Source organism: Macadamia integrifolia, chromosome 6, assembly GCF_013358625.1.
Source record: "Macadamia integrifolia cultivar HAES 741 chromosome 6, SCU_Mint_v3, whole genome shotgun sequence".
NCBI lineage: Eukaryota > Viridiplantae > Streptophyta > Magnoliopsida > Proteales > Proteaceae > Macadamia > Macadamia integrifolia.
In genome coordinates this window covers 692,156-700,055 of record NC_056562.1, presented here as the reverse complement: position 1 = coordinate 700,055, position 7,900 = coordinate 692,156, and positions in this window count along the sequence as shown.

Here is a 7,900-nt window from a genome sequence, read left to right as displayed (position 1 = left end):
CATATGAATGGCAGTTAAAGCAACGAATCTGAGATGTTGGAACTGGGGCGGGGCCCCTCTACACTTGACCTGTTGAAGATGGAGGTCGGGGCGGCTTTGGAATTGTAGGTGCCGCACTAGTGTTCGGGCAAAAAGATGTGAAGCCCGAACCACCAACTGGTCTAGGAGGGTAGCCAGATGGCCTATAGGGCTGCCTATACATAGGCTCAGCACTGTACTATCCGCGGTATGCCTTGGAGGAGTTACCCATATCCAAAAATGGGTTTGTTCTCTTCCACAGTCCAGGGGTGAGGGACTGTTCTCCCTTTTGCTTATCCTCCATGGTCTTGGCCTTCTGCACAATCTGGCCATAGTCAATCAAATCCAAGACCTCAAGTACGGATCCAATGGATGCTTTTAGGCCCTTTAGAAATCTCGCAGCCTTCTCCTCAGCTGTCCGCATATGCCTTGGGGCAAAATGGAACAAGCTCTCAAATTGCTGTTGGTACTCAAGGATAGTCTTACCTCCTTGAGTTAAAGCCATAAACTCAGTCTCCTTGCAGTCTCGGAAGCTGCGTGGATAATGATTGTCCATAAACAACTCCTTGAACTGTTCCCAGGTGGGTTCTGGATGGGCAGCCAACAATATGGACTTAGAAGCTTGCCACCAGGAGTTAGCCTCCTTCTTGAGTTGCAACACCGCACAAATGAGTTTCTGTGCATCCGTGCACTCAATCACCTCAAATATTTTCTCCAGTTCTTGAATCCATTGGTCTGGTTTCAGAGGATCACTCCCCACCTTAGAGAATACAGGTGGTAAGTTCCTTTTAAATGACTCCACTACCTTTGACGTATTATTCATCGACAGGTAATTGGGAGCATAAGCCGGGTAGTAATGGTATGGAGGGGGTACCCCATACGAAGGAATATCAAATGGTGGATTTGGAGGTGTACCTCCCACTTGTGGCCCCGTACCAGACCCTACAGGCGGGTCCTGTGGAGTAAGTATCCGGGGAGGTTGACCTGATTGAGAAAGGTCCAATTGTTGTTGAATAGCAGTCATAAATGCTTACTGTTGCTGAAGCATTTGTTGCTGAAAAGCCTGTTGTGACTGCTGAATTATGGTAGCAACATCCCCCAGAGTAATAACCCGTGGAGGGTCCAGGAGTGTAGTCAGAGGTGGGTCCCCATGTGCCCCACCCTGACCAAAGGTCTCTGGAGGTGGTGGAGGTGAGGTTTGCCCCACAGAGCAGGACCTCCTGGGATTCGGTGGTAGACCGACCGGACGAGGACCACGCGAGGTACCTCGGGCATTGCTACCTGATCTAGTACGTACCATCGTATCCCTGTACCTGGAGCACATCATACATCACATTGGTTAAACACCATAGAATTCATATCGGCACATAATTATATGCCAACATGCAGGGTATGGTAGCGTATGATAGTCTGCAACTAACCGCAACTTGATTCCAAAAATATAGGGTTAGTGCTTCAACAAGCATGTCAATGGTCCCACTTGCCCATAACATGTAATTACAAGAGTAATAACAATAACCATAATAATTATATTAATAATATTAAATAACTAAATAACACAAAAAAGAATTCCCATTTTTTCCAATTTTCCTCAACCGGTGGGCTGCACCGGCGGGCAGGTTGGCCCGCCGGTCCGCCCGTCGGTCCAAATCCTCAACCGGCAGGCAGGGTGGCCGACCAGTCCTGGCCGAGTGAAAAACTCGAACAGAGCCCATTAGGCTCTGTTCAGTCATATTGCTTTCATTTCCTCTCTCTCTCTCTCTCTTCCTCAGGCGATCTTAGAGGTCTCCTTGACGCTTCCACTCGCGGTTCCACTCATCAACCCGGCGCTTTTCGAGAAGATTCAACCCCTCCGCTTCCAAAAGTTTTCCTTCTCTTTTTCTCAGAAATTTCACTTGGGGGGTAGAACTCATGTGTAGACTTCAATCTAGGTTCTTTCCCATATTTCTTTCCATAGAATAGTGATTTCATGTGCTTGTGATATTCTCTATGTGATTTATTTCTAGTTTCTAGGATTTACCTCTCCGTTTTGAGAAAAACCCTAACTGTGCCCTAGTTTTCTCAAATTTGGGGGTTTCTTCATTTCTTGCTCTTTTTTCCCAATTAATGATTCAATTGTGGTGCATTATGCTTGCTTTGTGCTTAGCATGCTGTAGAAATCATGGAGGGTCCCTTATACTTGAAATCCCCATGTCTTCCCATGAAAATCCATTCTTTGTGTTGGGTTTTCTTTGCTTTTCTTTACATCCTTGGTATTTGTGGACCTCAATAGCATATTAGCGTATGTTTTTGCATGTTCATGATCTCACTACAATGGCATTTCCGTCTTAGACCTGTAGCTTTGAGCTTTACTCCATTGTGAATGAACTTGCGCATTGAAAATTTGAATCCTCTTTATCTTTCTTTACTTGCCATGTTACATATGCCCCTTTCTATCACATTGCTGTTTTTTTCTATGATTCTGTTTTGTCACTTACCGTGCATCCCGTCCATAGACTCCCTATCATTCCTCGCTTGTCGCATTTTCTGTTTTGCGAGAAATTTGAGTTTTGGGGCTTCCTCTTATTGCTCACCCATCTTTCTATTCGTCTTGTTATTCCCCTTTTTTTTCTTTACTCACCCTGCTTTTCTCTTTTCTTGCCAGGATGTCATCTCGTAAAGGCAAGGAGCCCGCATCCTCTGGCACTCGACGTAAGACCACCGTTTCTAAGCAGAAGAGTGCGGGAACTAGCTCTCCAGCCCCCCGCACAGGGAGACCCGGACCTGCCTGGTTTGACCCTTCGAACTACGATGAGGAGCTCTTCCACAGTGTAGAGGCAGTAGCCAACTGGCCGGCCTTCCTGAAGAGGTCGGTGATGATGGAGAAGACCGTGGTAGTCGACGACTTCCATAAGGTTCGGCTTCAGGAGAGGTTTACAGCACTGGGCTGGCAGTCCATCCACTAGGTAGACCGTCCGTGCTACGAGCAGCTGGTTCATAGGTTCTACTGTAACCTGGAGGTTTCCTATCAGTACGGGGAGTACACTATAGTCAGCTTGGTGAAGGGAGTGGACATCCAGCTGACCGTGGACACCTTGGCCAGCATTTTGGGCATCCCTGCAGCCGGGCACCGTTACTATAGTCCTTCCAGGAGTAAGCCCCTGGGACCATTCATGAGTTTGGAGACGCCGGACTACATCCACGAGACCATCTGTGGCAGCAGTGCCCGTCCTGAGTCCGAGACATCCTTTTTCCTGGAGGTTCGAGTATTTGCCCGACTGGTCCAGTTCAACTTGCTCCCCAGGGGAGGTCATCGGAACCAGGTGGGCTTCATGGCGGCCTTCATAGCTTACTGCATCTATACGGCCTTAGAGGGAGGTGCTGATCACTTGTGCTTGCCATACATCATCCTCAAGACGATGGAGCACCATACTTCTCACCCTGAGGATGGAGGATTTCCATATGGCCGGATCCTCACTAGGATCTTTGAGTTCTTCGGAGTGGACCTGAGTGGTGAGGAGGGGAAGACTCCGGCAGACAAGTTCGACAGGGGTAACCTCTTGAGGATGGGTCTCCATACCCTTATGGATACACCTCCAAGAGCAGGAGCTCAGAGAGGTAGGGATAGGAGGGCTGCCCCTATAGAGGATGTTCTCATGGAGGATGAGGACTATGTTCCTCAAGATGAGGAGGATGATTGGGTGGATGAGGACATCCCTGAGGAGGTGCCTCAGGAGTCGAGAGGTACTGATCATGGCTTCACCAGAGCTGCAGCCCCACAGCATAGAGCCCCACCACTTGAGGGTGGTGCCTATGATTTTGAGGGCATGCTGTCCACCATGAGGGCTTTGAAGGATGGCCAAGATCAGCTACTAAGAAGGCTGGACGAGAGTGCTTCAGGGAGGAACGCATCCTGGAGAGGTAGGCTACTTTGGAGGATTCCTTCCTCAGACTGGGCCAGGACTTGGACACCACGGCCAACGCCATCTCAGTAGATTTTGGCCAGCTTAGGAGAGAGGTACGACTGGTGAACGCGAGGTTTGACTACTACAACCATCGCCTCGACATCAACTCTAAACCTCCGACGAACGTAGTAATCATAGACAACGACGACGATGATCAGTGAGGACTTAGCTCGTCCACACCAGCTTCTTATCTGTTTCCTATTATTGGATCATATTATATATTTCCTTTCTTTTCTCATACCTTGTACTTGCACTGTAACTGGACTTATTTATGGGATAATGTATTTTGTTAGTGGTTTGTGGTGAATTCGTATGTGTGATGACTTGTGTAGTTTAGTTGTGGTGTCTTGTAAATTTTTTATCATTGTTATATTATATATATCTGTTGTTTATCAGGTGTTTGTGTGAAAATTTTTGGAAATCTCATTTTACGACGTTATGCTACCGAAATTTCGTTAAACTCTGTACTCGATGGGTTATGACACCAATTTAATTTACCTTTTGTCTACTCTCGCGCATGCCATGAATGAAATGTCCAAATGCAACCATCTTCATTCCTTTCTTTCTTTGGCTTTTAACTCTTTAAAGCTTTTACATTAACCTAACCCCATTTTCCTATTATAGATTCTACGGGATTCTAATGGTATGTTGTGAGTGGAGTAGAGCATCACGCTCTGATACCACCGTTGTCACACCCCGTTCACACCGAACCGGCTCAGCGACTGGGTTAACACCAGTTAACCCAAACCTGCCAGGATCATCTGATACTGTATTCCACCACAGCATACACATAACTAATAAAAACTTATCAGATCAGCGGAAGACTTGGTTTACCTGTGAATATCCCTATAATACTTGATACCCGAATTGTGATACAATAGTTATATACATGTGGGCCCGAAGGCATGATATTTATACAATAAAAGTATAATTCGCATATCAAGTACAAAAAAAAAATCATCAAAATCAAAGTATACAGCTCGGCTCGGAATCAGAACCTAGAGCTCAGCTCGGTATCAAAGGTTGAGCCTAGCTCGGCATCACAAGGTAGAGCTCGGCTCGGCATCAAAAGTGGAGCTCACCTCGGCATCAGAAATGGAGCTCAGCTCGGCATCAGAACTGCGGTCCCGCAGCACAACTCTCGCACAAGCAATCAGTGCCGTGCTCTAACTCCTCAGGGGCCCACCAGTCCTCTTCAGGGAACTCGACTGTGGGACCCGCCCCGTGCTCTTTAGATGGGTGACCTGTAAAATCATCTAAAAGAGGTGCACACGTGGGATGAGCTCACTAGCTCAGTAAGTGGAAAGATGGACCACACAGCAGTCCACACAACAAAACACAATCATATGCACTACATGCTATGCAATACATTTTAAATCACATCCACCTAAGCAACATTACTAAGTCTTTGGTTTAGTACTACCACAGCCATAGTGCGCGTATACTCCGGGTACGAGCCGTGAACTCCATCCCGCGATACGCCCATAGGGCTATCGGAGAAGGCCCACCGTGAGTACTCAGAAAAGTAAAAACATGCCGACCACCGGCTCTCAACAGAAAAGTAAATGACCGAAATTAAAGGTGCTGACTCCAACAATTTAGAAGCAGTACGATTGGCCCTCTTGAATATACCACCGGGGTTGCAGACTGTCCTATTGACCAGCCGGGCGTAATGTCTAACCGCCACAGTGACCCGACAACCGCGACCACTGCTTCACCCCAAATGGTAACCCAACACCTTAACCCCTGTTGGGAAGGGTCGTAGCACGGGAAGGTGAAAATCCTAAACCGCATGATCCTATATGACAATAGTACGATTGCATAGTGCCACCGCGTCCCATACCATGGGCCACCAATGTGCTCGTTTCCAAGCCGACTACGACGTCTAGTCTATTTATGCATCATGCACCATGATGTCAACATTCATCACATAAGCATATCATCACTTGGCATTTAGAAGGTAAACATAACACCCATGCATAACAATGTGAGGATGACTAATCTACATAGCATTTTCATGATGGCATGACTAGACTAGATGAAATTAAATGAATGCCAAAAAATACCTTAAAACAAGGCCAAACGTCCTCTCCCCACTTACTTGTAGTGTACAAGGACTCCCGTTCGATACGGGTGAGATTCGATGCGAGAAGCGTGAGATTTGGTGAACCTATCATGAGTGAGTGGGATTAGTATTTCACCATTTGGGAATCAAGATTAACACGATCTAATGACACGATCATGTTTAGAATCCTAAAAGAAGGTCATATGTCCGATTTGGGTCCAATCGGACGTAAAAATCACATTCGGAGCCTCTCGGGGTCTAGATCGACGGGTAGGTTGGCCTGTCATTTGGCCCACCGATCTGGCCCACCGGTTAGGCCAGAGGGTCTGCTAAGACCGGTGGGTAGGGTGGCCCATCGGTTGTGCCCGGGGGCCCTGCCCTCTCAGGCGGGTGCCTACAGGCGGGCCAGATGGCCCACTGGTCTTGGCGGAAAACCTGCTATTTCTTCCCAGCTTCCCCCAATCTTTGGGGATTCAAATGGGGCTTTTCCAAACCCATTCTTCACATATTCAATATCTTAAAGGATGGTTCTAACCTAGATCTAGGTTAGATTTAAGGGATGGGAAGCCATCTTACCTTCTTTGCTCAAGAACACCTTCAAAACCTCAAAATCACTTCAAATCCACAATGCTTCTCCAACCTTGTAAATACTTCTTCAAAACCTTCAAGATCAACACATAAATCATCTATTAAACCTTAGATTCATCATTTCAAAGGGGATTTACAAGATCTCGAGAACCCCTACCCAAATCAAGGGTTTTACTTGGGTATGGTGAAGGCTTAAGGAATCCAAACTTTGCTCACCTCTAAATGTAGATCTAGTGTTGAAGATCACCATTCCGGCGTCAGAATGGGAAGATCAAGCCTCGGCGCCGCTGAAATCCATCTCTTCTTCCTCTTCCTTCTCTTCTCTTCTTCTTTCCTTTCTTTTCTCTCTCCTCTTTACTCTTCTCACCAACGTACGAGTGTCATAAATGAGAAAAGAAAATAAAAGTATAAATGCTATATATACTTCTTTAAAATACTAAGTAATTCACATGGGTGGGTCACTCAGGTGGGTGGATGCGCCCACCTGTCCGCCCACCTGAGGGCCAAAACTTGGGATTTTAACAGAATTCGTCCCTCGGCACGAATCCCACTATTGGCATACGATGTAATATACATATGCACCTTAATATACGGCTACATACTTGCTTTATCCGTACATGGCCTTATGATAGGTGCATGTACACTGCTTGGGTATTCCCGTCTCTTCTGGCACTGGCTCGGACTTGTCGGGCCAGCCGGTGTTTAAGGTCACCCTTGCCATCATAGTCCATAAGGAACCCGCTCTAACTCTCTCCGGTTCGGGTCCTGCATGGTTAAACCGGGTCAATCGTGAAATCAGACCGGGTTTAAGAAGTAGGGTATTATAGAATGGCTTCCATCCATTTAGCAAAATCAATATCATTTTAAAGCCTCATTGTAAGAAAATGGGTCAGACTCGGAAGTGTCAGAAATCATGTGGAACTCTTTCACCTTCTGTTCATCTTCAATGAGAAGTATTAGACGAAATGAAGGCCTAATAGATCACCCACTCAATCGAGGCTTTTGGGGTTAATCACTTTAGTGGGTATATTAGTAGGAGGTACAATAGGTGCAAAAGGTTCTTGGTTATTAGATATTTCTTTTGTGACCACTGGCTACGATTTACAAGTGACGAATCCTCTTGAAGGAACGTCGAATATTTACTAACTAAAACCTCTTGATCAACAGGGTCATAGAGGTAAAAACCAGTAATTATTTTTGGGTATTTTAGGAAGTAACATCTATTTGTCAAGAATTCTAACTTATCTATTTATTGCTTTCTTACATATGCAATGCAACCCCAAAC